Source organism: Rhinopithecus bieti, unplaced genomic scaffold (assembly GCF_001698545.2).
Source record: "Rhinopithecus bieti isolate Rb0 unplaced genomic scaffold, ASM169854v2 scaffold_15436, whole genome shotgun sequence".
In the NCBI taxonomy this organism is placed as follows: Eukaryota; Metazoa; Chordata; class Mammalia; order Primates; family Cercopithecidae; genus Rhinopithecus; species Rhinopithecus bieti.
In genome coordinates this window covers 162,220-189,320 of record NW_016808313.1, presented here as the reverse complement: position 1 = coordinate 189,320, position 27,101 = coordinate 162,220, and the positions used below count along the sequence as shown (strand labels likewise).

Genomic DNA, 27,101 nt, shown 5'->3' with positions numbered 1-27,101 from the left:
AGCTGCCCCCAAGGTAAATGCATAAAGCCACACTTGGATCTTTGTCCCTGATCTCTCCCCTACAGAACAAAAGCCTTAAAATGTTGGTGGAAGGCAACAATCCCTGTCACTCTTAGGGCACTGATAAAGAAACCATTGCACCTGGGAGAAGGAGAGAGGTGGGGGGAGCAAACTCCCCAGCTATAGGAAGAAGCAAGTATATGTTTTGGGCCCAGACCTACAGCTAACAGTAGCTGTAGAAAGCCCTCCCTCCGAGACTCAGAGACACAATGCCTGCCTATACCTGAGAGACTTCTTTTTAAAATAATTTCAAATGTGATTTTAGATTCAGGGGGTACATATGTAGGTTTGTTATACATGAGTATATTGCATGATGCTGAGGTTTGGAGTATGAATATTTCTGTCACCCAGGTAGTGAGCATAGCACCCAATAGGTAGTTTTTCACCCCTTATTCCCTTCCTCCTCTTCCCTTTTAGTAGTTCCCAGTATCCATTCTTGACATCTTTTTTTTTTTTTTTCTGAGACAGAGTCTTGTTCTGTCGCCCAGGCTGGAGTGCAGTGGCACAATCTTCGCTCACTGCAACCTCTGCCCCCCGGGTTCAAGCGATTCTCCTGCCTCTGCCTCCCAAGTAACTGGGACTACAGGCACCCACCATCACATCTCGCAAATTTTTGTGTTTTTAGTACAGATGAAGTTTCACCATATAGGCCAGACTGTTTTTGAACTCCTGACCTTGCAATCTGCCTGCCTCAGCCTCCCAAAGTGCTGGGATTACAGGTGTGAGCCACCGTGCCCAGCCTTGTTGCCATCTTTATGTCTGTGAATATCTAATGTAAAGCTGCTACTTATAAGTGAGAACATGCAATATTTGGTTTTGTGGTCCTGTTGCTAATTTGCTTAGGAGCATAGCCTCCAGCTGCATCCATGTTGTTGCAAATAATAGGACTTTTTTCATTTTTATGATTGCATAGTATTCCATGTTGTATATGTACCACGTTTTCTTTATCCAATCCAATGCTGATGGGCACCTAGGTTGATTCCATGTTTTTGCTATTGTGAATAGTGCTGCACTAAACATACATGTGTCTTTTTTGTAGAATGATTTATTTTCCTTTAGGTATATACCCACCAATGGGATTGGTGAGTCAAATGGTAGTTCTGCTTTAAGTTCTTTGAGAAATCTTCAAACTAGTTTCCACAGTGGCTGAACTAATTTATGTTTTCACTAACAGTATATAAGCGTTCCCTTTTCTCCACAGCCTTGCCAGTATCTGTTATTTTTTTACTTTTTAATAATGGCTATTCTGATGGATGATATTTCATTGTGGTTTTGGCATTTTCATTTCTCTGATGATTGGTGATGTGAAACATTTTTCACATTTGTTGGCTGCTTGTATGTCTTCTGAGAAGTATCTGTTCATGTCCTTTGCCCACTTTTAATGAGGTTATATGTTTTTTGCTTGTTGAATTAAGTTCCTTATAGATTTTGGATATTAGACCCTTGTTGGATACATTGTTGAAAATATTTTCTCCCATTATGTGGGCTATCTGTTTATCCTCTTCATAGTTTCTTTTGCTATGCAGAAGCTGTTTAGTTTAATTACGTCCCATTTGTCTTTTTGTTTTTTTTTTTTTTGGCAATTGCTTTTGAGGAGTTACTCATAAATTCCTTGTCAAGTCTAATGTCCAGAAGATTATATCCTAGGTTTTCCTCTAGGATTTTTATAGTTTGAAGTCTTAGATTTAAATCTTTAATCCATCTTGAATTAATTTTTGTATGTATAAAGCCACACTTGGAAACGTAGGGTTCCAATTTCATTCTTCTGCATATGGCTAACTGGTTATGCCAGCACCATTTATTGAATAGGCAGTCCTTTTCCCATTGGTTATTTTTGCCAACCTTGTCAAAGATCAGATGGTTGTAAGTGTGTGGCATTGTTTCTGAGTTCTCTATTCTATTCCACCGGTCTATGTGTCTGTTTTTACCAGTGCCATGCTGTTTTGGTTACTACAGCCTGATGATACAGTTTGAAGTCAGTTAATGTGATATCTCTGGCTTTGTTCTTCTTGCTTTGAATTGCTTTGGCTCTTCAGGCTCTTTTGTGATTCCATATGAATTTTAAAATAGTTTTTTTATAATTCTGTGAAAAATCGTAATTAGTAGTTTGATAAGAACAGCATTGAATATAGATTGTTTGGGGCAGTATGGCCATTTTAACAATATTAATTCTTCCAATCCATGAGCGTGAAATGTTTTTCCATTTGTTTGTATTATCTCTGATTTTTTTCAGCAGTGTTTTATTGTGTGTGTGTGTATGGCTATTGTAAATGGGATTACATTCTTGATTTGGCTCTCAGTTTGAACGTTATTGGTGTATAAAAATGCTACTAATTTTTTTACATTGATTTTGTATCCTAAAACTTTACTGAAGTTGTTTATTAGGTCTAGGAACCTTTTGGTAAAGTCTTGAAGTTTTATGGGTATAGAATCATATTGTCACAGAGAGAGATAATTTGACTTCTTTTCCTGTTTGGAAGCCTTTTATTTCTTTCTCTTGACCGATTGCTTTGTTAGGACTTTCTACAACTGAGGCTTATTTAGAACAACAGAGAATGCTTCCCCCATAACCTACCACCGGCCTAACAAGAATCTAGTAACAAATAATAGTAGTCTACCACTGAGAGAGATGCAAAAGCAGGGAGAGAGACCCTTACTGCGCACAATGCAAAGGGAAGACCTAAAGCTGAGTATGAGCAGACATTGGAAAAAACCTTCTGGCAAACCAGCCCCCACCCTAAACACAAGATATGGAGCAATATTGAAACTGTGTTATACCGAGGGCAACCATATCAACAAAAAAAATCCCAAACTGGTTCAACTCTTGAGAGGATTGACTCATCTCCCACATTAAATGCCAAGAATAAGGAAAAGCAAGCCCAGTTCCAGGTCTAACAACTATAGTCATATATTACTTAACAGTGGGGATACATTCTGGAAAGTGTGTTGTTAGGCAATTTCATTGTTGCCCAAACATCACAGAGTGTACTTACAGAAACATGGATGTAGCCTACTACACACCCAGGCTATGCCATATGGTATAGCCCATGGCGCCTAGGCTACAAATCTGTATAGCATGTTACTGTACTGAAGACTATAAGCAATTGTAATACAAATGTAAGTAGTTGTATATCTAAACATATTTAAGCACAAAGCAAAGTAAAAATACAATATTATAAATTCATGGAACCACTGTTGTATATGTGGTTTGTCATTGACCAAAATATCATATGTGTCACATGACTGTATTTAATTCAGCCTCTACTAAACTACAAAAGATGTCTGGCATTCATCACAAAATTAGAAGGTATACAAAGAAACAAGAAAAACAAAAACACTGTCAAGAGGAATAACAATCAACAGAACCAGACTCAGATATGACACATGGCAGAACTATCTAAAGGGGAATTCAACATAACTATGATTATTATGTTAAAATACTCCAGATGAAAAAGTGACGACAAGTATGAGATGGGTAATTTTTGCAGAGAGATGAAAACTGTAGAAAGAATCTAATGGGAATGATAGAAATAAAACATACAACAGCAGCTATAAAGAATGATTTCAATTGACTCATCAGTAGACTTGAAACAGACAAGGAAAGAATAAGTGAAACTCAAATAAGCCAATAGAAATTACCCAAATTTACCACAAGCAGTGGCTAATGCCTATAATTCCAACACTTTAGGAGGCTGAAGCAGGAGGATTGTTTGAGCCCAGGAGTTTGAGACCAAACTGGGCAAGATAGTGAGACTCCATCTCTACAAAAAATCTAAAAGTTAGCATGGGTGTAGTGGTGTGTGCCTGTAGTCCCAGCTACTAGGGAGGCTGAGGTGAGAGAAGCCCAGGAGGTAGAGGCTGTGGTGAGACATCATTCTTCTGCACTCCAGCCTGCGTGGCAGAGCAAGACTCTATCTAACAACAACAACAACAAATTACCCAAATTGAAACCCAAAGGAAAAAAGAGTAGGCAAAACTACAACAACAACAACAAAAACAGAACAGAGCACCCAAGAGTTGTGTGACAATTTCAGTCTAATATGAATGCAATTGAAATCGCAGAAGAACACAAAGCAAAAGTTTGGATAATGTATTTAAATTTATCTTCATTTAATTTCATTTTCAGTGCTCTCCATTACTTTGAGTAGATTCAAGATTCTGTCTGGTATCATGTTTGTCTGCCCAAAGAACTTCCTTTAACAGTTCTTGTAGCTCAGGTCTGCTGGAAATAAATTCTTCCAGTTTTTGTTTGCCTAAGATCTGTATTTTTTCCTCATTTTTGAAAAATGGTTTTGCTGGGTATGGGATTCTGGGTTGACAAATTTTTTCTTTCAACTGTAAGAATGCCACTCCACTGTCTTCTGGCTTGTACAGTTTCTAGTAAGAAGTCTGTTGTAATTGTTGTCTTTGTTCATCTAAATGCAATGTGTCTTTTACTTGTAGCTATCTTTCAGAATATCCCTTGTCTTCCATTTTCAGTGATTTGGATTATATATGTAGATGTGTGTATTTTGCTCTTTATCCTACTTGATGATCTCTGAGTTTTCTGGATCTGTAATTTGGTGTCTTAATTTTGGACCTAACTTTGCCAAACATTAGGGTGTAATTATTTAGCTGAGAACTAAAGAATGAGATCTTAGTCAGAAAAAGAAAGGGTAAGCAATGTTTCAGAGAAGAGGGTCCAAGAGACAAAAGAAATGGCATGATTAGTAGCCTACAGGTAAGGAGAGATCCTCACACTTTAGGCAAATTAAAAAGACTGTTATAATTAAGCGAAAAGAGTGAATGCAAAGGTGCAATAGATAAAATTGACAGACAGGATTCATTTTGGAAGACTGTGTAATCACATTAAGCACTCGTTATTATGGTAAACAGTGAAGGTTTTTAATCAGATTCAAATTCTTAAATCCTAATTCATAATAATCACTCTGCCTGCTACGTAGGGAGTAGGTTATGAGCAATGTCTTAGAAGCCAAGACAAATTTTTGGATAGAGTCTTAAGCTATGGACTCTTCTCTTCCATATTCCTTTACCTGTTATATACCTCCTAGTCTCCCTGGAAAACTTATCTATGCTATGGTCCATTCCTTTGGATCTTGCTAAATGTTTATAAATATCCTTCACACAGCTGAACTGTGTTTTCCAGACTCCCTTGCTGTTAGATGTGGCCATGTGCCTGAGTTCTGGCCAATATGAATAAGAAATAAACTTTTATTATTCTATATCACTAAGATTTAGGAGTATATAGTTACAGCAGCTCACCTACTCTCACAAATACACCTAGTAACTACCTAATTAACAAGTAAACTAAAGTTCACATGACTAGTGAATTCCTTGGATTAATATATTATTACGTGAAAATGTTATATCTTATAGGGGTACTAGGAATTTCATAAATAGGTTAAGAAAACCTAAGTAAAAGTTTGTGTATTCTCCAACTCACACAACATCAAGGGCCACACACTATTTTACCAGTCTGCCTTTAGAAAGTTTCTAACAATAATCCTTGGGATTTATCCTCTTAATTATGCATGGTATGGTACAATGGAAAGTTCCTTACATTTGCAATAGGGAGACTAGCATTATTCTTTCTGAAATGTTACTGACCAGCCATGTGGCCTTAGAAAAAAATCTTTTTTATATTTTAGACATGAAGTCTCACTCTGTCACTCGGGCTGGAGCACAGTGGTGTGATCATAGCTCACTGCAGCCTTGAACTCCTGGACTCAAGTGATACTCCCACCTCAGCCTCCCAAGTAGCTGAGACTACAGCCATGCATCACCATGCCCAGCTAATTTGCTTTTATTTTTTAGAGATGAAGGTCTCACTATGTTGTCCTGGGCTAAGGCAGTCCCCCGACCTCAGCCACCCAAGTAGCTGGGATCACAGGCACAAGCCACCACACCCAGCAATGTCTTATTACTTTGGTGTCCTTTTTTTTTTTTTTTTTTTAATCTGTGAAAGAGAGAATAATAACACCAATTTTCATGGGTAAAGGATTATACCATGAGGATTAAACAAGGCAATACCTATATGGTAAATTGCTATAATTTTACTAATCATTTTCTTTTCCGTGTATCTACACCCTTTGCCAGGTGAAATTTCTCTATCAAAAGGAATGGAGTACATTTCCCGACACCTTGGCACTGAATTCATGTGACTTGCTTTGGCCATTATATGAGACCTTGCATGGTTTGTTTGCTTTCTTGTGCCTCTTCTATCTTTTCTTTCATTTCCATGAGAACATGCCAAGGTTAGCTTCACGAAAGATAAAAGACACATGGATTAGAGCTGAGTCCCCCAGCTCATCTGATTCCTCAGATCAGTTGACAGCCCCAAACCCCCAAATGTGTGAATAAGCCTAGCCAAAATCAGCAGAGTCATGTAGCAAACCTCTAGACTTATGAGCAACAAATCCATATTGTTGTATGCCCCTGCGATTTCATAGTTGTTTGTTACACATTATTTTGACAACAGATAATCAATAGTCTGGGAGATTAGGCTCCCACAAACTGTAAAGTATTACACAAAAGTAAACTATTAAAGCTTAGGGATGGTGGAAAAATATAAATGTATCCAAGGGCTCCCTTGGTCTATGAGATATTAGAGCCTATGCAGAATCTCATTAAATCCTGTTTCAGAGAGTCAGGGGATCCCAGTTCGATTTGGACAGGACATTAGAGAAGGTCCAGTCATATCATTTTACTTGTGTATGAGAACTTTTCTCTTCTCAGTAACATAGATTCTCTTTTGTCTGTACCAACAGACTTGTTCCTTCTAGCACTTCTATGCTCTAACAGTTATAAAAGACATCACTTAAATCCTGTCGTCTCTCTAGCAATCCCTGTGCACACAACCCAGGAGGCTGGGTCTGGTTCCGTCCCTCTCAATTGGCCACTTCTCTGTGTTGACATCTGTCAGTTATGCTCTGATCATGCTGCAGTTTGCAATTTTTCCAGATGCTTTCAACATGCAGCCACTTTGACAAGCTAAAAGCTGCTAATGCTGCATCACTTATCACACTTTCCCATATATTACATTAATCTTAAAGACCCAGCTTAATGCACACAAGGACATCCTCCCTGAGTACAGAAGAGCTAGTCTACCAGTTTCATAAAATAAGCATCCTCCCAGATCTCCAAAGGAATAAAAAACCACAAGAATAAATTGGAAGAGAAACCAGGCAAGCTGTTTTGTATTTTCTAAAGGAAGGAGGAAATTATTTAGCCTGATTTCTCTTTCAGGCATCTCACACATTGTTATTGCTGAACAAATACTTATTATTCTCTGAACAATGAGGTAATCCGACTTGGACCTTTTCTTCCCTAAAAGGAATAAGGAGTCTTTGCAGGTCCCATTTCTGCATCCTGGATGGTATCTTCACCTTAACTGCTGAAGGATCCTTTTTTCTCTAACCTAGAAGAAGGCAGAAGGCAGAGTGCCTGTCTAGAAAAGTGACAAATCAGACATGACATACATATAGACCCATTACTTCTGTCATATTTCTCCTCTTAACTTTTCTCAGCAATTAAGGTTTCCATGAGCCTCCCACTCCTTTTCAAATCCTGCTCGTGAGGCAGTTGTAATTAAATCTCCTTGATTTCCCAGTGCTGCTTCTTCATAAAATAACTTTATCTTAGAAAAGTTTCCCTTCTAAATTTCCCCAAACACTCTTTCCTAACTAGGGCTGTGATGGAAAAAAATCTTTTCCTTCTTTTCTTCTAAGTCTAAATTCAAGTCAAGCACTACCTCTTCCAGGAAGCCTTCCCTGATGGCCTAACCCAGCCTCATTTCCAGGCTCTTTCTCTGGACTCCCGTGGTTTATTATACATGCCTCTACTATAACGTTTACCACAATGTCTTGCAATCATCAGTGTCCTATTTTGTCCCACACTCAGCTCGTGCAAAGAGGACAGGCCATGCCTCAACGGACTTTGCATCCATGGAGCCAGTTTTTTGTTTTTGTTTTTTTTATACTTTAAGTTCTAGGGTACATGTGCATAACGTGCAGGTTTGTTACATATGTATACTTGTGCCATGTTGGTGTGCTGCACCCATCAACTCGTCAGCACCCATCAATTCATCATTTATATCAGGTATAACTCCCAATGCAATCCCTCCCCCCTCCCCATGATAGGCCCCGGTGTGTGATGTTCCCCTTCCCGAGTCCAGGTGATCTCATTGTTCAGTTCCCACCTATGAGTGAGAACATGCGGAGCCAGTTTTACCAGGAGAATACGAGAGGAGAAGCACTGACCAGTTACTTATCCACCCTCATGGCAACTATTTTGTTTTGCTTGAGAGAGCTGTCAATGTGCTAAGCTTAATTAGGCCACAGCCTTTGTTCCTACCTTGTTAGCATCACAAAGAGAATAAGATGTCATGATTTACCTGGTGATGAGTTTCACGAATCTTCTGAAATCATCAAATAACCTATCAAGTAATCTTTGAGCGCCTGACATGGGGCCAGATTTGTCATGAGGCCCCATCGTATCCTTGTCCTGAACAGGAAATGTGCACAGTGGGAAGGGAGCAGTAAGGATATAAAACTAGGTTTCAGAGCATAAGAAATACATTATCTCGTTAGAGATTTAAACATATGTGTGTAAAACACTAACTTTACATCACAGTATATGAGTTATTTAGGTCACATAGACAATCATAGCTAAAGCATTCAGGCCGGGCGCGGTGGCTCACGCCTGTAATCCCAGCACTTTAGGAGGCCAAGGCGGGTGGCTCACGAGGTCAGAAGATCGAGACTATCCTTGCTAACACGGTGAAACCCCATCTCTACTAAAAATACAAAAATTAGACGGGCGTGGTGGCAGGCGCCTGTGAGTCCCAGCTACTTGGTGGAGCCTGAGACAGGAGAATGGCATGAACCTGGGAGGTGGAGCTTGCAGTAAGCCCAGATCGCGCCACTGCACTCCAGCCTGGACCACAGAGCGAGACTCTGTCTCAAATACATACATACATACATACATACATACATACATACATACATACATAAATAGAATTCAGAGAGGGAGAAATTCCTGGAAAAGGAGGAACGATTTTCAAGGCAGCTTTGCAAAAGCAGTGAGTGTTGGACCTTAAAGGAGGGTAATCCCAGCAGAGGCAAGAGAAGCAGGAGCCGCACTTGCCAGGAACAGCATAAACAAAGGCGCAGAGCAGGATCTGCACAGTCCGTCTAGATGTAAAGAATAACGAGTAGACTCACCCGGCTAGGATGAAGGCCCTGTGATGAGAATAATGGGAAATTAGGTTCCAAAGCCAGGCCAAATTATCTTCATTTTTTTCCCCAATAAAAAGAACTGCCCAAGTCACCAACTTCTAAGAGGCCCCATCATATCCTTGTCCTGAACAGGAAATGTGCACTTAAGCAGGGAATGTGCAGTATTACCACAACTCAGCCACCACCAATTACTCCTTAAGAGTGCCATGTTAACTCCTCGCTAGCCAAGGCAGTTTCTCACATAGATGAAGCCGTCTGTGCTTTATTTATTTCCACCAACCAGTTTAAAGTGTACACCCACTACGTGCTAATCCATGTACTAAACTCCCTAAATCACTCAAAATGAAGAAGATAGAATTCTTAACCTCAAGGAATATCTTTTCTTCTTATTTTTCTTCTGTCACAGTTCTCTGCTCTTCTATTTCTTAGAGACAGTATTCATTTAGGAGTTCCATCAAACCTTCTGTAGCCCTTCCTTGCTGAACACATCTTAATCATGCTGGTAAATTGAAAAAGAGAAGAAAGACAAGCCAGCAAATAATTTGGCTTCTAAGGGGAAGTGCTTAAACTCTCAGCGCCTTCTTTATAATGTTAGATCTTCAGCCATTCTCCCCTTAGTGGTTAAGAATTGCCTCTAACTGCCAGAAAATATCTTCTGCATCTCCCTCTGATGAGAAACAAGACTTCTCTCTTCTTGTCTAAACGATGAATTGAAGCCATGACCAGGCTTCTGAGCATGACTTGGTCCAGCCTCTGAGCAGGTCCCCAAGACAGCACAGGATGTCTGGAAAATCCTCCCTCTCACTGTGCCAAGCCATGTGTCTCCTTTCATTTAAAAACTTCCTGAAATCCCACCCTCTGGGTGCTCCCCGATGACTTCAGAGAAGAATAATGAAGTCCTTCCCTTTCTCAGATCCTGTCTCCCCATGAAAGGCTTTTGGCCACTTTCCCTGATCACACCCCCAACCCCAATCAGGCTTTGCATTCTTCTTTGCTCCACACTCCTAAATATATGTGCCCTTGAAGTGTACTCACTATAAATAGCCTACATTTTAACTCATCTGTGATACTGTAAACCCTTTCTGGCAGTCCAAGAAGTCTTGAGCTTGTTAGGATCTAGGGAACTAGCCTTATTTGGGGTTGTTGTTGTCAATGAACTGAGACAGGACTACATCAAACAAGCATTTGTTCGCACAGTATTTCCTCACTTAGCCATATGAATGATAGCAACTGTAAAAACCAATGTATCTATAGCATTTATAAAATGCTTTCAGATCCATGATTTTATTTTATTTTTCTTCAACATAACCCTGTGAAGTATCATTTGCATAATCCTCTCTTAATAAGGAAATAGAAGTTAAAGGAGATTTAAAAACTTGCCTTTGGTCAAGCAATAAATGCAGCCAGGAAAACTATTTGGGAATAATTCCATGTAGATGCTGCACTTGACACCATAAATAAATCTCAGATGGATTAAATGGTTAAACATAAAAATAAAAAAACTATTAAGAAGAAAGATAGCTAAAGATTTGCCTGATCACTAGATGAAGAAAGGTATTCTACACATAAAAGCAATGGAGGCCTGGTGCAATGTCTTACACTGGTAATCCCAGCACTACTATGTGAGGCCAAGGAAGGAGCATCACTTGAGCCTAGGAGTTTGAGACCAGCCTGGACAACATAGCAAGACCCTGTCTCTACAAGAAAAAAAAAATAGCCAGGTGTGGTGGCACACGCCTATAGTCCCAGCTGTTTGAGAGGCTGAGACAGGAGGATCGCTTGAGCCCAGGAGACTGAGGCTGAAGTGAGCCATGATCACATCACTACACTCCAGCCTGAGTGACAGAACTAGACCCTGTCCCCCTCCACACACAAAAAAAAAGCTATGGAAAAAATCCCAAAAGAAAAACATTCTGCTCTTGGCTGCCACCATGTAAGATGTGTTTTTGCTCCTCATTCACCATCTGCATAATCGTGAGGCCTCCCCAGCCATGTGGAACTGTTAGTCAATTAGACTTCTTTCCTTTATAAATTAAAAAAGAAAAGAAAAGATCAGGCCATGCACGATGGCTCACCAGCCACCACTTTGGGACTCCCAGCACTTTGGGAAGCCGAGGCAGACGGATCATGAGGTCAGGAGATCAAGACCATCCTGGCTAACACGGTGAAACCCCGTCTCTACTAAAAATACAAAAAATTAGCCGGGTGTGGTGGCAGGCACCTGTAATCCCAGATACTCGGGAGGCTGAGGCAGGAGAAAGGCATGAACCCAGAAGGTGGAGCTTGCAGTGAGCCGAGATTGTGCCACTGAACTCCAGCCTGGGCGACAAAGCGAGACTCTGTCTCACAAAAAAAAAAAAGAAAGAAAGAAAAGATCAGTCTACATAAAAAATATAAAACATGTGTCACAAAACCAAATAGAAAGCCAAAACAGTCTGAGGGAGAATTGCCTGAGAAAGGAGTGCCTTCTCAACTATATATTTCAGGCAAATATGTTTTTTTAAATCCCTCTAAATTAAAAGATATTTTTAAAAGGGCAGATAACTTGTAGAAAAGTAAACACAATTAGCTAGTAAACTTATTTTTTAAGGTTCAACTTTAGTAAAAATCAAAGATGTACAAAATAACACATTAAAACACTGTTTTTGCCTGTCAATGTAATTGTAATGGCAATACACAATGCAGGTGATGGTGCAGTGAAGTGTACACAAGCATTACACTGATGAAAGTATATACAGAGGTAATCCTCCCAGAGCAGTTAATAACTACTTACCAAGACCCTAAAAATATTCAGACATGTTGATTTAGTAATTCCACTCTGGGAACCTATTTCATGGAAACAATCAGGGATATTCTAGAAAACTTATGTATGTTAATATTCATCAGCAATATTTAAATCATAATTAATTTGCAAAATCAACATTCTATTATATGTAAATAATGAAAATACTAAGCAATGTTAGTAAAAAATAATGTATATAATTATAATGAAAGAACAAATATATTTACCATATATAAAAGAATATGCTATATAATTTATTATAATATCTTATATGATACATAATACATATAACATATATTAAATGATATATTTATCATATTATTAAACACAGTGTGTACATATAATTATTAAATATAATGTGTGTATGTGTATATATACATACATATTAAATACACATATATTACACATAATAGGTACATATATTAAATACATATATTATATACATATATTAAATACGATGTGTGTGTATATATATTCTAAATATATGTATTTAAATATATATTTATTTAAATATATATTTAAATGTATACACATACATCGTATTTCATAATTATATATACACACACATTGTGTTTGTATTATATATACATATATGTATATATGCACACATTGTATTTGTATTATATACACATTGTAATTGATATTATATATTATCATATATTAAACATCACATGGCATTTGCAATACTGTGTATATATATACACACATTGTATTTAATAATTACATATACATATGTTGTATTTAATAATATGATAAATATTGTATCATTTGATATATGGTATATACACACACATATATACACACACACACATACACATTATATTTAATAATATGATCTTGATTATATAACTGTATGTATGAACAGGCAGGTTCTCCAGGATGTAGACAATAAGGAGTTAGGAAAGCAAAATATTTTATTAGGAAGTAATACCTGTGAAAGACAAAGAGAAACAGCAGAATTGCATGGAAGGCCCCTCAAACTATAGTGCAAATGTGGAAAACCAGTGCCAGCCCAACAAGTAGCAACAAAGCAAAGATTGCCCTTTAGAAGAGCCCTATACTAGGAGAAGTAGCTAGGCTTTGTGGCACAAGCTGGCCCAGTCACCTGCTGGGACCACCACTAAAACAGTGGGACCTTGGCTCGAATGCTGAGGCCAGTCTTGAAGGAGCTAACAGCTGGAGTCAAGGTGCTTCTGGAAGGGGAAGCTGAGTGGTCCACAACTGTATCTACATACAATAAAGGCTGGGAATGCACCAAATGTAAATAGTGATAATGGAATTGTGCATTATCCTTATTTTCCTCTTTATGCTTTTCTATATTTTCATGTTTTTGCAGAAAGCATAATAATCAGAAAAAAGTATTATATTCAGAAAAATAGGATTTTTTAATTTTAAAATGAGGACTATCTAGGGATTTCTGTGTTCCTTAGTCTCTCTTACTTCCATCTTCACACATCCATTGAGAGTGGTAGCCCTAATGTATTCATATTAATGGTTTGCTTAGGGACATTTGTGTTAGGACATTATTTCTAGAACAAGACAAGGCTTTAAATTACACACACATACACAGAGTACTGCTTTTGGTTTGCTTTCTGCAGTCTTATTTTTCTTCAAGTTTTATAAGGAAGTTTCCAGTTTCTCTCTCATTGTTGGACTGTGTTGGAGAGAAAGAGAAAGAGTATGGGTGGGCAAAGACAGGAATTTGCACTTACTGCCTGCTACATGCAGGGCAAGAGTAGGAGTTTTACAAAAAACAAGGTACAGAGTCAAGTATGTAGCCACACATCTAGTAAAAGGTGGAGACAGGACTCACTCCAGTCAGTTTGGTCTCAAATCTTTTCTCATTCATCTACCCCTAGTGCCTTCAATCAAGAAATATCCATATCCTGCAGCTCAGCAAATTTGGCAAAGCTGATCATCAGAAACGCCATTGCATGCAATGTGGAGTTCTGCCAAGAGTGGGCAGAAAGTCAAGAGACTTGTGTTCTAACCCTGGCTGTGTTCAAGGTGTCAGATGACTTTGGACAATTTGTTTTCTTGCCCGTGGAAGCAGTGGCTGGGACTAGAGGTTTCAAAAGGGCTTTCCTGCCCTTAACCTCTGACTCTCTCAATATTCATTTATTTGGGCATTACATAGGCAATTAATACATTCATTTAGATATGCATATAATGCTCTCAGCAAGCCAGTGCTATTGCCATGCCACATCTAAATAATGCATGAACTCATTCTGCTTCTATAGAAAACTGAGATCTTTAAATAGTTCCCTGCTATTGCCTCACCCAGAACTACTAATAAAGACAACTGCATTCACTGCAGCATTATTTACCAGCCAAAGACTGGCAACAATTCAAACACCAGTGGATAGAGGACTAATTAAATAAGCTATGGCACGTCGTTGCAATGGAATACTATGCAGACATATGAAAGATTTAGGGGACTTAGCCAATACTATCTAGGTTGGGCTTCTGGGACACTACATTCTCATATTTCCCTTCTCCCTGATTGGCTGTCCCGTCTCAGTCACCTGTGTCGGACCTTCTTCCTCTTCCCAACTTCTAAATGTGAAAAGGACCCAGGAATCAGTCCCCAGCCTTCTTCTGTCTATATTCTATCTCTCTACATTCAATCCCAAAGTTTAAAATAGTGTCTGGTGATACCCAAACTTCTATCTCCAACTCTAGCCTAAGCCATGCCCTCTAAACTAAACATCTCATTGCTTTCTGAATATTGTATTCATTAATATTTGAGTGCCTATTAAGGGCCAGGCACTGACTGTTCTAGGCACTGAAATTACAGCACTGGAAAAACAAGACAAAATCTCAGCCCTCCTTAACATTCCAGCAGCAATACCAGAAAATAAACAAGGGAATGGTAATTATATTCTGTAATGCCAGGTAGTGGTAAGTGCTGTGTGGAAAAATAAAACCAGTAAGAGGACAGAAATGATGGGAGCTCTTTGAGATGGGATGACCAGGGAGGGCCAACCTGGGGAGGTGACATACAGGAGTGACGCATGCCAAGGACAGGGTGGATGAGCCTTCCAGGTGAAGAGAACAACACGGACAAAGGTACCAGGATGGGGACGTGTTGGCACATTAGAGAAAAAGGAAGGAGGCCGGTGTGGTTAAGCAGAGTGAGACACGGGAGTCAGGGGAGAGGACATCACAGCAACGGACAGGGGATGACCCCATGAGGCACTGTGACCATGGCAAGGAGTTTAATTAATGAATATGTGTGCCGTTATAGAACAATCTCTAAGATGTATTGTTCCATGAAACAGCAAAGTGCAGCTGCTGCTTAGACTCCTTCTGGAAGGACACACAAGAAATTGGAAAAGGTGGTTGCCTCTGGGAATGGACACCAACGGGGAGCAGCAACAGAGAAACCTCTTTTTCAGTGATAATTTTTTGTACTGTTTCAATTATCCCCAGGGACATGAATTATGTTTTCAATTTACAAAAATCTCCTTCTGTCTGGTCACCACTGGTGGCGTTCTAACTGGCCCAGTGGACTAAGCCACATTTGCCTTATCAACAGAACTCCTCAGCCTCATCTATTTCCTCCCAGGGTCCTTAAGCTTTTCAAGTTCACTTTGTTGTCCGAATGAAGATCATCGCCTCCTGTAGGTTTCTTTGTGTTTCATTTTGTTTTGCAGGAGGGAGGTTCCTCACCTCCAAGACCAAAGACCACAGTCTGTCCTTCTCCTGACCTCTTGGCTCTTCTGTGGAAGGATACTTCTCCACTCCCCTCCCAGGGAAGCTAAGAGCTTTGCTGCCCCCAGGTTACAGTGTCCCCTCCTCTCCCAGTGGCTCCTGGTTGTTCTAGACCTTAGGCAGCCAATTCCAGGGTGCACCAGTCGCATTAGTTTGGACAATACAATTTTTAAAGGACAGCCAGAATGTGCAAGAGGTGAAGGAGCTGTTTCCCATGCCACTGTTTGTCCCTGGCCTGGCCCCTGCAAAACTTGAGACCCAAAGCCATAGCTGTCTTGATTCACAGATGAGGAAACAAGCTTACGGAGTACAATACTTGTCCAAAGTTGCACAGTGAGTTTATGAAAGAATTAGGACTTTGGGAGGCCAAGATGGGCGGATCACGAGGTCAGGAGATCAAGACCATCCTGGCTAACACGGTGAAACCCCGTCTCTACTAAAAAATACAAAAAACTAGCCGGGCGAGGTGACCGGCGCCTGTAGTCCCATCTACTCCGGAGGCTGAGGCAGGAGAATGGTGTAAACCTGGGAGGCGGAGCTTGCAGTGAGCTGAGATCCGGCCACTGCACTCCAGCCTGGGCGACAGAGCGAGACTCTGTCTCAAAAAAAAAAAAAAAAAAGAAAGAAAGAAAGAATTAGGACTAAAATTCAGGTCCCCAGATCTCTAGTTCCAGGCTCTTTCCAGCTAGTTCGCCCACCCCAATCTTAAGTCCAACCCAATTAGCCTTTCCCACAACTCCATGCTTGACTTTTGGAAGGAGCTGAAGCAAGAAGAGAGGAGGAGGAGAGAATGAGTTCCCAGCCAAGGCAGCTTCTGGAACCTCTGAAGGGGCACTGGTCTCTCATGGATTTGGCAAGTGCTAGAGGCCAGCTCATGAACACTCCTGGTTTCTTTTAGGGGCACCTGAGTAATCTCCTTGGACCTCCTTTGCAGACCTCAATACACACACGATTTCCCTCTCGTGCTCAAAAAGGAAAAAGAATCAGAGTCAGGTGTACTTTAAGTTGCCCGCAGAAACCTCATACAAAAGAAAAAAAAAAAAGGATAGGGGTTGGTAATTTCTTTTCTTTCTTTCTTTCTTTTTTTTTTTGGTATTGAAACAGGGGTCTCCCTAGTTGCCCTGGCTGGTCTCGAACCCCTGAGCTCAAGGGTTCCAACCGCCTCAGCCTCCCAAAGTGCTGGGATTACAGGCCACCGCACCCAGCCGGGGGTTGGTAATTGTAAAAGCGAAGATCAAATGATCAAAAAAGCAATGCTTCTCTTTGGTAATGCATGATCATAAAGAGGAATGTTTAAAAAAACACCAAGGACATGAGATCCCATTTTTAATGAATTTATTCATCCAAGGTTGCATACTCACACACACTCACCTGTCCTAGTCAGAATGCACGACAAGATCTGAGAATAACAGGTCTGATAGTAGAGAATCAAGAGGAAGCTTTAGGAGTAGCCTTCCTGTAACACTCCCAAGAAAGTTCATTGTTTAGAGTTTTTATCCAGTGCAGGGGATGACAGTGTCATACAATCCAGCATTGTGTGCAGAGATATTACCTGCATCACGTATGCTTTGTGTGGCAATGCTGCAGGTCTGTATCCACATAGCTGTGTTCCAGCCTCATTCACATGGAGGGTCCTGAACATACATAGACTTTGACTGCTTCATGCAGAAACCTCACCAGTTGCTCTTGCTGTGCTTAGAACCACAGATATCTGAGCAGCTTCTGAGGATGACCTTAGCCAAGCAGCTCCTTTGGAATTATGGGACTGGCTCTAACCTCTGACAGTACTCAGTTACTAATAGCAAACCATATTCTAACTTACCAGCAAATTAGTAATTCTTACTGCAATTGTTATTCCTTTGGGGGAATGTATATTATTATATTATATACATGGTGTATGTATGCTAGGTGCCCTTTTAATCAAATGGCCTGAATATCTCGTTTAATGTTCAAAGCAATCTTAGTAATAAATTATGATAATCCCCAGGTAACAAAACTGAAGAGATGTTTGATAAGTTGCCAGTTGTACAGCTGATAAGTCAGGTCCACCTGACTCTAACATTCACGTTTTAACCACCAAGTTACATGATCTCCCGTTCCTGAGTATTTAGAGCATTTCTAATATGCTACAGGCATCATAAAGAAAGTGATTCTGTTGTAGACTCTAACCTGGAGCTTTCTGCTAGTTAACCGAAGGGGCAGAAATAAACACTAGATTTATCCTCATACTACTGCTGCCATGTATGTGAAGAAAATCCTCCTTCAATAGGAAACTGTGGAACTTTTATATGCACAGCTACAGTTGAAATCTGGTTAGGTAATTCATTCCCCTAAAAAAATCTTTATTACACCATAATGCACACTATTAACTGGCAATATGTCATTAACGTAATTTCCTTCAGTAAGATTGAATCAGGACCTGCTATGAGCTATTCATTACATGAAAATACAAATAAATAAAACAAGATGAGGTCCCCGGACCCCAAGGAACTCACAGTCTAGTGGCAGAAATTTATATTTGTGATTAGAATTGCCATGAAAGTACAAAGTCCAAGAAAGCTTAGAGTAATTCTGTCTAGAGGAATCCAAGGGAGCTTGGCATTTGAACTAGATAGGAATTTAAACTGGGTCTTGAAGGGTGACCAGGAACTTCAAGGCCAACAGAGTGCATGAAAGAGAACTTCAAAGGGAAAATACCATAGAGAGGCTTGGGATACCACCGTCAGTGCCAGCAGAGCCAACAAGCACCTGTGTTACCACCTAGGTGATAACAAATGAGATTGAGAAGGACAGCTGGGTCCAGATCATAACAGGCCTAGTAACTCACGTGTTAAGAAGATGTAACACCGTCTCCACACAGGAAAACGGTGAGCCATTAAAAGTTTCTGAGCACAGGAGTAGGGCAGTCAAAAAGCTTTTCTGGCAAAGAAAGGTCCCTCTGGAGCCCAAGTGGCTGACAGATTAATAGGTATTTGGGTCTGGGTAGATTTGGTGGCTCTGAATATTTCATTAAATGAATTTCCTAAACACAGAAAGTAAGATACATTTTCATGTGTTTCTCTCTCTCTCTCTCTTTCTCTCTATGGCAACTAATTGTAATTACCTCAGAACTCTGAGCTCAAGAAGATATCTCCTCTGTTTACCTTCAGAAAGAACAAGGCAAGGGTTTACTCTGAGTATTAAATGTGCATTTTTATAGGTTTAGAGCTTAATTAAATAGCGTTGAAATCCATATGCAGGTTATTGAAAGCGTAAGTACCTGAAATGATAGGGCAAAAATACTTAGAAAGTTGCCATGTTAAAGCATTGTTATTAAAACAACAGAAAACGTCTGTTAAAAAACAATTTACTGCACCCTGGGCTCTGTCACCTGCAGCTAAATCCATGTCTCTTGGGTTCTTAGAGCATCTTTCTCCACTACAAAGAAAGTCAAGGAAGAAAATATGATCCAGTCCACCCCAGGTACCTCCACATCTCCTCATTCCCCACCACATATGTAGGCAGTGCCTACCACCCAACACTAACATCATAACCCAGTTCTACCATTGTGGTGTACGTGACTCCAAATGCTCTTTAAAAGTCAACCCCAAAAAAAAAACACATTAAATTAGGGTAATCACCTGGGACAGCAGGGCAGTTGAAAAAGGAAGCAGTGCCACTAGTCACACACAAGGGGCAAACCCTCATGATATACACCAGCATATATATTCAGTTGGTCATCTATTCATTGAATGATGAGAGAGCACCTGATATATGCCCAGCACTGGCCCGCGTATTGTGAATGCTAAGAGAAATCAGAAACAGCCTTTCTCCTCAATGAACTCCATCTCTCTTGACGTTTACTACAATTCTGTAACTGCATCGTTCAGAGGAGGAAACTGATGCTTAGAGACACTAATTCACTTCAAGATCAAAGATCCCATCCAGGGGGAATTTGGAGTGAGACAAAAGGACCAAAGTGAGAATTAGGTGAGGACTGAGCCTCTGACTCCAAGCACAAACTCAGGAGGACACATGTCATAAAAGAAATCCTGGAGTCTGGGGGCCAAATTTACATAAGGGGACTGCAAGCGAGAGGACAAAACACGACGTAGGCAAGAAGCAGTGTGGACTAGGCCATCTTAGCACTAAAAACATGAAAAAGAGATTAATTTAATATCCATAGTAAAGATATTCAAGAGGCAGAGTATATAGTGATAAAGTGTGCCGCCTCTGGAGACACAAAGTCTTGGGTTCAAATCCCAGCTCTGCACCTTTATAACTGTGGACAAGTTATGGGCAAGTTAATAACTGTGGGCTGGTTACTAAAGTTTGCATGGGCTGATAACCTTACCGCAAGAAACTCTTGTGAGAATTATGTAAGAGACAACATATGCAAAATGCTTAGTGTAGTGCCTGGCACTCAATGAGAATCAATAAAAGTGAGCTATGATGCATCAAACCCAATAAGCCCAAAAATGAAATCATTATCTGTTCTCAAAACCCTGTTTATTCTGTGCCTGAATTCTCTATCGGCATGATTTGCACCCACTCACCAAAATCAGGAGCCATTCTCAGTTCCATTTCTCAAACCACCACCCTTCCACCTTCCTCTACTATAATCATCATCACACGTAACATTTCTGGTGCCTTTCTAAGTTTGAAGATGCTAAGCCAAGCACTTTAGAAGATGACCTTCTTTAATTGAGCAGAAGAAAACCCTTATGAGGAAGATACTGTCATTATCTTTATTTTGCATTTGGGGAAGGTGTAACTTAGAGATATTATGAAACTTTCCTAAGGTTCCGCAGCTATTAAGTGAGAGCAGGAAGATTTTATAGACAGTCTGAGTCAAAACCCATGCACTTAAACACTACACTATATAGCCTCCCAACCAACAGGTTGCTCACTAAGCCCTACAGGCTCCTCTTTCCAATTCCTCTTGGCTCTACCCCATCACCACCCCTGGGTCACATCCTGCTCTGCTAAAGCACAGGCACACAGTGGGTTGTATTTTGAAACAATCATGGAGAGCTTTGAATGTCAGGCTGATGGGGAATTTGACCAAGGAGGAGTGTCTGAACCTGAGAAAGAGTGTTGCTGAGCAAGGGGCAGCCCCGTCGGCGAGGGTGGACTGGAAACACAGAGGCCAGGGAGGAGACCAGTGCATCAGTCTAGACGTGAGGTACAGAGGGCCTGAAGCAAGGGAGTGGGAGTGGAACAAAAAGAAAGGCTGGATGCGACAGACATTACCTCACCAGGCACAAACACTCTCGAGGCTGGAACTCGGTTTAATAATTCTGTTACTAGGGCAACAGCAAAAGAACCTATCTCAGAGAGAACCCATCGTAGCCTGTTTCTGCGCAGAAGAGTGGTGGCTCTAAGCTGGGAAAACAGGGTTGAAGGCAAGTGGCCAAGTGACGCAGCAAGACCTGTGGATCAAGACTTCACATAGGCATTTTTTAGACCTTTCACCCTCTACAGTTTGGGGAGTAGAGACATTTGAAACAGGCTTTCCAAGAAGGAAGACAGCAAGATCTAGGGAGCTGAAGCTATTGAAGCCCCATGACAGATTAGCAATACTGCCTCTGATTTTATTTTATTTTTCTTTCAGCCAGGGCCTCACTCCATCACCCAGGCTGGAATGCAGTAGAACAGTCACAGCTCATTGCAGCCTCAACTTCCCGGGCTCAGGTGATTCTCCCACCTCAGCCTCTGGAGTAGTTGGGACTACAGTTGTGTGCCACACACTTGACTAATTTTGTATCTTTTGTGGAGATGGGGTTTTGCCATGTTCCCCAGGCTGGTCTAGAATTCCTGGGCTCAAGCAATCCATCCATCTCAGCCTCTCAAAGTGCTGGGATAACAGGCGTGAGCCATTGCACCCAGCTGCCTCTGATATTTAGACTAATCCAAGGACACCAGGAAGAGGTAGGGGAGGGATGCCTTTGCCACATCTGTCATCATGGAGGCTCTTGTGGTCAAGAGTTCAAATGGCAGCATGTCTGGCAACAGAAGTGAAAGCATAGATCCAAAAGCTGACCACTCAGCTATCTGCTTTTCTTTAATTTGGTATCACTGGAACTATGGCCAGGTCTTAAAGGTAACTTTCTCAGCGTGTCCAGGAAGTTAAGTGCTAGGAAGAGCTTACCTGTAGAAGTGGATTCATGAGCTCTAGGTGGGAAGTTCTGACGCTCTGCAAGGCCCACAGGAGAGCAAGCCTTCTTCCTATGAATGCCCTTGCTCCCGCTCCATTCATCCTTTTGTCCTCTCAGGAATATTGTGATGAGATAGCCCTCATTGCATCATTCCACTCATCTCTTTGTCAGCCACCCCAGCCAGACAAGAAATTCCTTTCAAAAACATCAGGAAATCTGTGTTCTATCCAGCTACATTCTCACCAGCCTAGGTACCTAGATATTGACTCATTTTCTGAGTAAGCTTAGGCAAATTGTTTTTCCACTTAATGTCCTTATCTGAAAAAAGAAAAAAAAATATATATATATATATGTATATCTATGTGTATATGTGTGTGTATATATATGTGTGTGTGTGTATATATATGTAATATATACATTAACCTTAATCTCAAAGGTTAGTATAAGAACTTAAAGCCTGACACATGTCATAAGCCTTCTGAAAGACAAGGAAACCCAAAGCATAAATACAGCATATTAAAAACAGTCGTTTGATCTGGTCTGAAGTCAAGGCACCATTTAGTGTTAGAGAGGGACAATGTATTCCATGGAGTTGATGAAAACAATAATGATCATTTTGAGGCACTGATGCTGTCCTGCAGCTCAGTAGTTGGGGCTTGTGCCCAGTAGTAACACTTCCTGTTCCAATACAGCCTTTGTCACTCACCAGCTCTGTGACTGCAGGCGAGTGGCACCTCTTGGAGCTTCTGTTTCTTCATTCATAAGATGAGGGTCATGCAATATGACTCATTGGGTTGCTGGGAGGATCACATTCTTGACACAGGGTAAATAGTAAACGGTGGTTATCATGTTTCCTTAAATCACTGGCAATCTCTGTAACAACACTGGAGAAGCAATATTCATTATCTCTATTTTACCAAAGAGAAAACCAATGCCCATAGAAGCTAAAGTGTGTGCCCAAAGCCACCCACTGAGGAATCTTCTCACTACAAAGCTCACACTGTACCACAGTTTTCTCTCCCATACTGAAATCTACAAGGCACCTATAAAGGGTCCATATTCTCGTCCCAAATCAATGGGCTTAGACAACTGCCATTATTGGCAGTTACAAATCAAGATTCAAGAATAAGGACTGCTACACATAAGCTTAGCCATGGGCAACAGTTTATTGATTTGCTATAAGCTGAAAACATGATCCAATTCTGCCCCTAAAAAGGGTTTACAATTTATAGGCTTCCCCTTGGATCCTCTGGACAATTAATCCTGCAGAAGTGTAGAATATAGATGAAGCCTAGAAATCAAAGATATCCCTGGGGAATGCAACAAACGGGAGTGATTTCCTCTGGCCCTCTGGCCTTTACTGTGTTAGGGTCTGATCTCCTGAGTGGAGACTCCAGCAGCCTGAAGGGAAAAGACAAAAATAGTCTCTACCAGCTGGCACGGGAAACAGAACCAAGACTCATGAATAGACAGATACATACATATTTAGCCCTTAGGCCTCAGCCCTCCTGGCATGTTTTGGAACTCTTTTTCCACTTTCAGGCTGAACTTCTTGTCCCCAGGCACCACACCTGCTGAGAGATGACTTTGCTGAAGAGGGCCCAGGCAGTGTCAAAAGTCTGGAGTGAACTGGATACCATAAGTGGCTCCTACACCAAAGTCCTTGAGACTGTGACATTCTTTAGACCTGAACCCACAACATTCCCTGCCTGGGGAGCAGTTTAACAAAGTACTGACTTGTGTGCCCCTACGTTGCTAACACCATGTAAGTCCTAAGTTGAGCACATTGGCAGTTTCAATGGAATAAAATGGCACGTGCACTTCCTTCTGCTATTTTTCTCCTGAGAAAATAAAAGCATGCCAAAATTAAATATCCCTTACCACTTGTACCCAGACAGCTGAGTGGACTATTTACTAGCTAACGTTCACGGTCTGCTTTGTAATCGCTTGACTCTGTCTTAGTTGCTCGGGCTTTGACGCTTCAATCATCTGTTCTCTCCCTTCACAATCGAAGCTTGATGGAATTTTAAAACTGAGAAAGCCTTTGGAGAGCGTCCTGTCTCGTTTTACAGAAAGAAAATCAGGGCCTTGAGAGGTGGCAAAGTCATACTGCCTCAGCATCTCAATTGTGTTCACTTTGCCCTATGTCACCCAGCCTCTTCTTTGTATGATATCAGGGGCTGTGCCCACCCATCCTTTGGATCACCAGAGAGCTGTTTGGAGGCATGCTGGCATCTGAGAGGGATCATTAAGCTGGGAAGACAGTGCCTCCATCAGATACAGCTAAAAATAGGAGCCTGCCTGAGAGCAGAGTCAGCTAGCGCGATTGTATGAGATAAGAGGGGCCTCTCCAAGTGCTCACTTGATACTTCACCTGTCCTCCTGGAAGGATGGGCACACCAGCTATCCAAGCGGCAGGGGCAGGCTAATAAAACAGCCACACACACGAAGGGCAACCATGTTGCAGCTGAAGCTGCATGAGCTGCTCGCTGGGTAGAGAGATTTCCCTTTTTGCAGCCACATGATAGGTGGGACTATATGGCGTGATGAGAAGGAGTAGGAAGGCGTCAGGGCACAGTGGCTCACACCTGTAATCCCAACACTTTGGGAGGCCAATGTGGGCAGATCACAAGGTCAGGAGTTCGAGACCAGCCTGGCCCACATGGTGAAACCCTGTCTCTACTAAAAATACAAAAAAATTAGCTAGGCATGGTGGCGGGGGCCTGTAATTCCAGCTACTTGGGAGGCTGAGCAAGAAGAATCACTTGAACCTGGGAGGCAGAGATTGCAGTGAGCCAAGATCACGCCATCGCACTCCAGCCTCTACTGGTTTGCTGGGTGATGCCTGAAACCTTTCCATTATGAAGGAATTTGGAAGTCCTAAAGACACTTGGAAATTATCTACTTCATTTCCCTCAATATGTAGATGATAGAAATAAAGCCAAGAGAAATTAAGCACCTCAACCAAGGGCAAACAGCTTAGTGTAGGACTTCCCAACGCAGCATTTCTGAAATAATAGTGTCACAAGTTGTTCTTTGAAAACAAAATTTCTTTAAGGTTCTGAAATGAGGTAATTTAAGCAATGCTACATTCTCTATTATCCTTTGTCTAGTCTACTTCTTCCTTATTGAACATATATTTATTCAGTCTCAAAATGAGGTACACACTTTAGAGATGTGGTCTAACCTGGCAAAGCCGAAACTAGCCCATGAGTGTCCAGACTTCAGGACCAAAAAAATACAGCTACCTCAAGCAAAAAGAATCTTCCCTGAGGTTAAACCACTCATAGTGCTTTGTGAAAATGGTAATACTCCAGAGCCAGGCATAGCTGACTGGTGTCAGCCAATAACCTTTAGCATGACATATTTACCTAAGGCTTTTCTAAGGAGAGCACTTGTAACTATACAGCCAAACAGGTAGGCGTAATCCTGAGGCTACTATCTTGAGAAAGCTACTGTGGATAAGGAGGCTGGAAATGAAGTAGGGCAACCTGGAGATGGGGCTGTCTGAGGGGAAGAAGTCAGAAAGAGGGAGAACGGCATAAAAGAAAAGGTGAAACATCAGCAAAATCACTCCATGAGCTTTGGTGAGTGAATTAGTGATCATTTCTCATCGAAGCAAAGCAGACAACAAGCACAGCCCTTCCAAACAAAGCATCCCTGCCACACTCCACCAACAAAACACACCCTCGCCACAGCTCCCAGAGTAGTCACTTTGGAAATTAATTCTTTTCTATAGACTTCATATGCCAGATTTCTCTCCTTGGCAATCACATAAGATCTAGGAAGGAACTTTTTTTTTAATAGAATTTGTTTTAATTATGAGGAGAGGGTGTCTGCCCTATCAATTAAGTCATGCTTCAATTAGTTCAGCTATCATTTGGGTCATTACTTTAAGTATTTGAAATGTCTACTTAAATAAGGTCACTTTCAATTTGGTAAACATGCCTAAGTCATCATATTTATTCACAGCCAGTCACCCAAGGAATGCTGAGTAAGTAAACAATCAAGCATTAGCTAACTAGCCACAAATCCATTTGACTTTATTAATTTCTCTTGGCAAAGAAGCAAAAGAAGGAAACAAAACATCAGAAACATTCTCACATCGTTCATTCACCACACATTTATTACACACCAGGTGCCAGGCACTCTGCTTAGCTTTCAATATGTTATTAATATTCACAACTCAGTATATATGAATGTTTTTAAAAAATGAAATCCAATTTTCCCAAAAATAAAAGTTTCAACTCCTCAGATGTTTTATCTTATTTCTGTCTGATATGCCTTCCTCCACAGGGTGTGTGATACATCCCAACTCTTCAGATTCCAGGTTTTCTATCCCTCGCTCCAAAAGACTCCCATCACCTGACAAGTAATTAATGAATATAAACTCACACTAGAAGTACTAGAGAGGCACTCACTATTTTAAAAGTCCTAGGAGAATACGAGTGGTAAAAAAATAGTTATGTTGTTGCACTCAGATCTTTTTTTATACATACATTTGAGTTTTGTGTTAGGAGGAGTAGCTTATACTTGTTCAAAAACTTTTTAAAATACACACACACACACATATCTATATATACATTCATATATATATATATATTCAAAATGCAGACAGAGATGTATACATCCTAGGAATAAAGTCTGAAAAGAGTACCACTTTATCAGAGGAATTCCCTTTGTCTCATTTCAAAAGAAACAATCCCTTTTCCATCTTCTTCTGGCAACACTGAAAAACTGGCACCTATCCAAATCTATACCCAAGAAAAGACCCATGCTAAGAACTGACCTCAAGCAAGTCACTCTGCTCATCCCTAAGAAAAGGAGTTGGCCTGGAGATGTCCTGTGTTCCCTCCATGGCCTGCAGATTAGGGGGTCCAGTGTCACCTAATCTTCCACTACAGCTCCATGGGGAGGGGGTACAGATACTATACACATCCACACACTGAACCCAGCCTGGTCCCCAACACATGCATGCTGCAGGCTCCTACCCATGAGGCCCCAACTCCCCCAGGGAGTTCCAGCTGGCTTACCAAGACACATAAAACACCCCCACACCACCCAGAAGGAGAGGTGAGGAATCTCTTTCCCTCAGCCAGGCAGTCTCTGGAGGCTGCTGACATCACAAAGGTGTCCACTGGCAACCTCATTGTCATGTGGCTCTCCCCTGGC

At 40.9% G+C, this 27,101-nt stretch overlaps 1 long non-coding RNA gene across 1 annotated transcript in view; it reads right to left on the bottom strand.

Moving 5' to 3' along the window:
* LOC108538382 (uncharacterized) overlaps positions 1 to 27,051 on the bottom strand; it is a 62,546-nt gene extending 35,495 nt beyond the window's left edge. Inside the window, exons 1-2 of the long non-coding RNA XR_001888058.1 lie at positions 26,963 to 27,051; positions 22,636 to 22,813 (exon numbers count right to left, since the gene is read on the bottom strand). This is a non-coding gene — a long non-coding RNA (uncharacterized LOC108538382). The remainder of the gene's footprint in view (positions 1 to 22,635; positions 22,814 to 26,962) is intronic.
* Between the last annotated feature and the right edge of the window lie 50 nt (positions 27,052 to 27,101).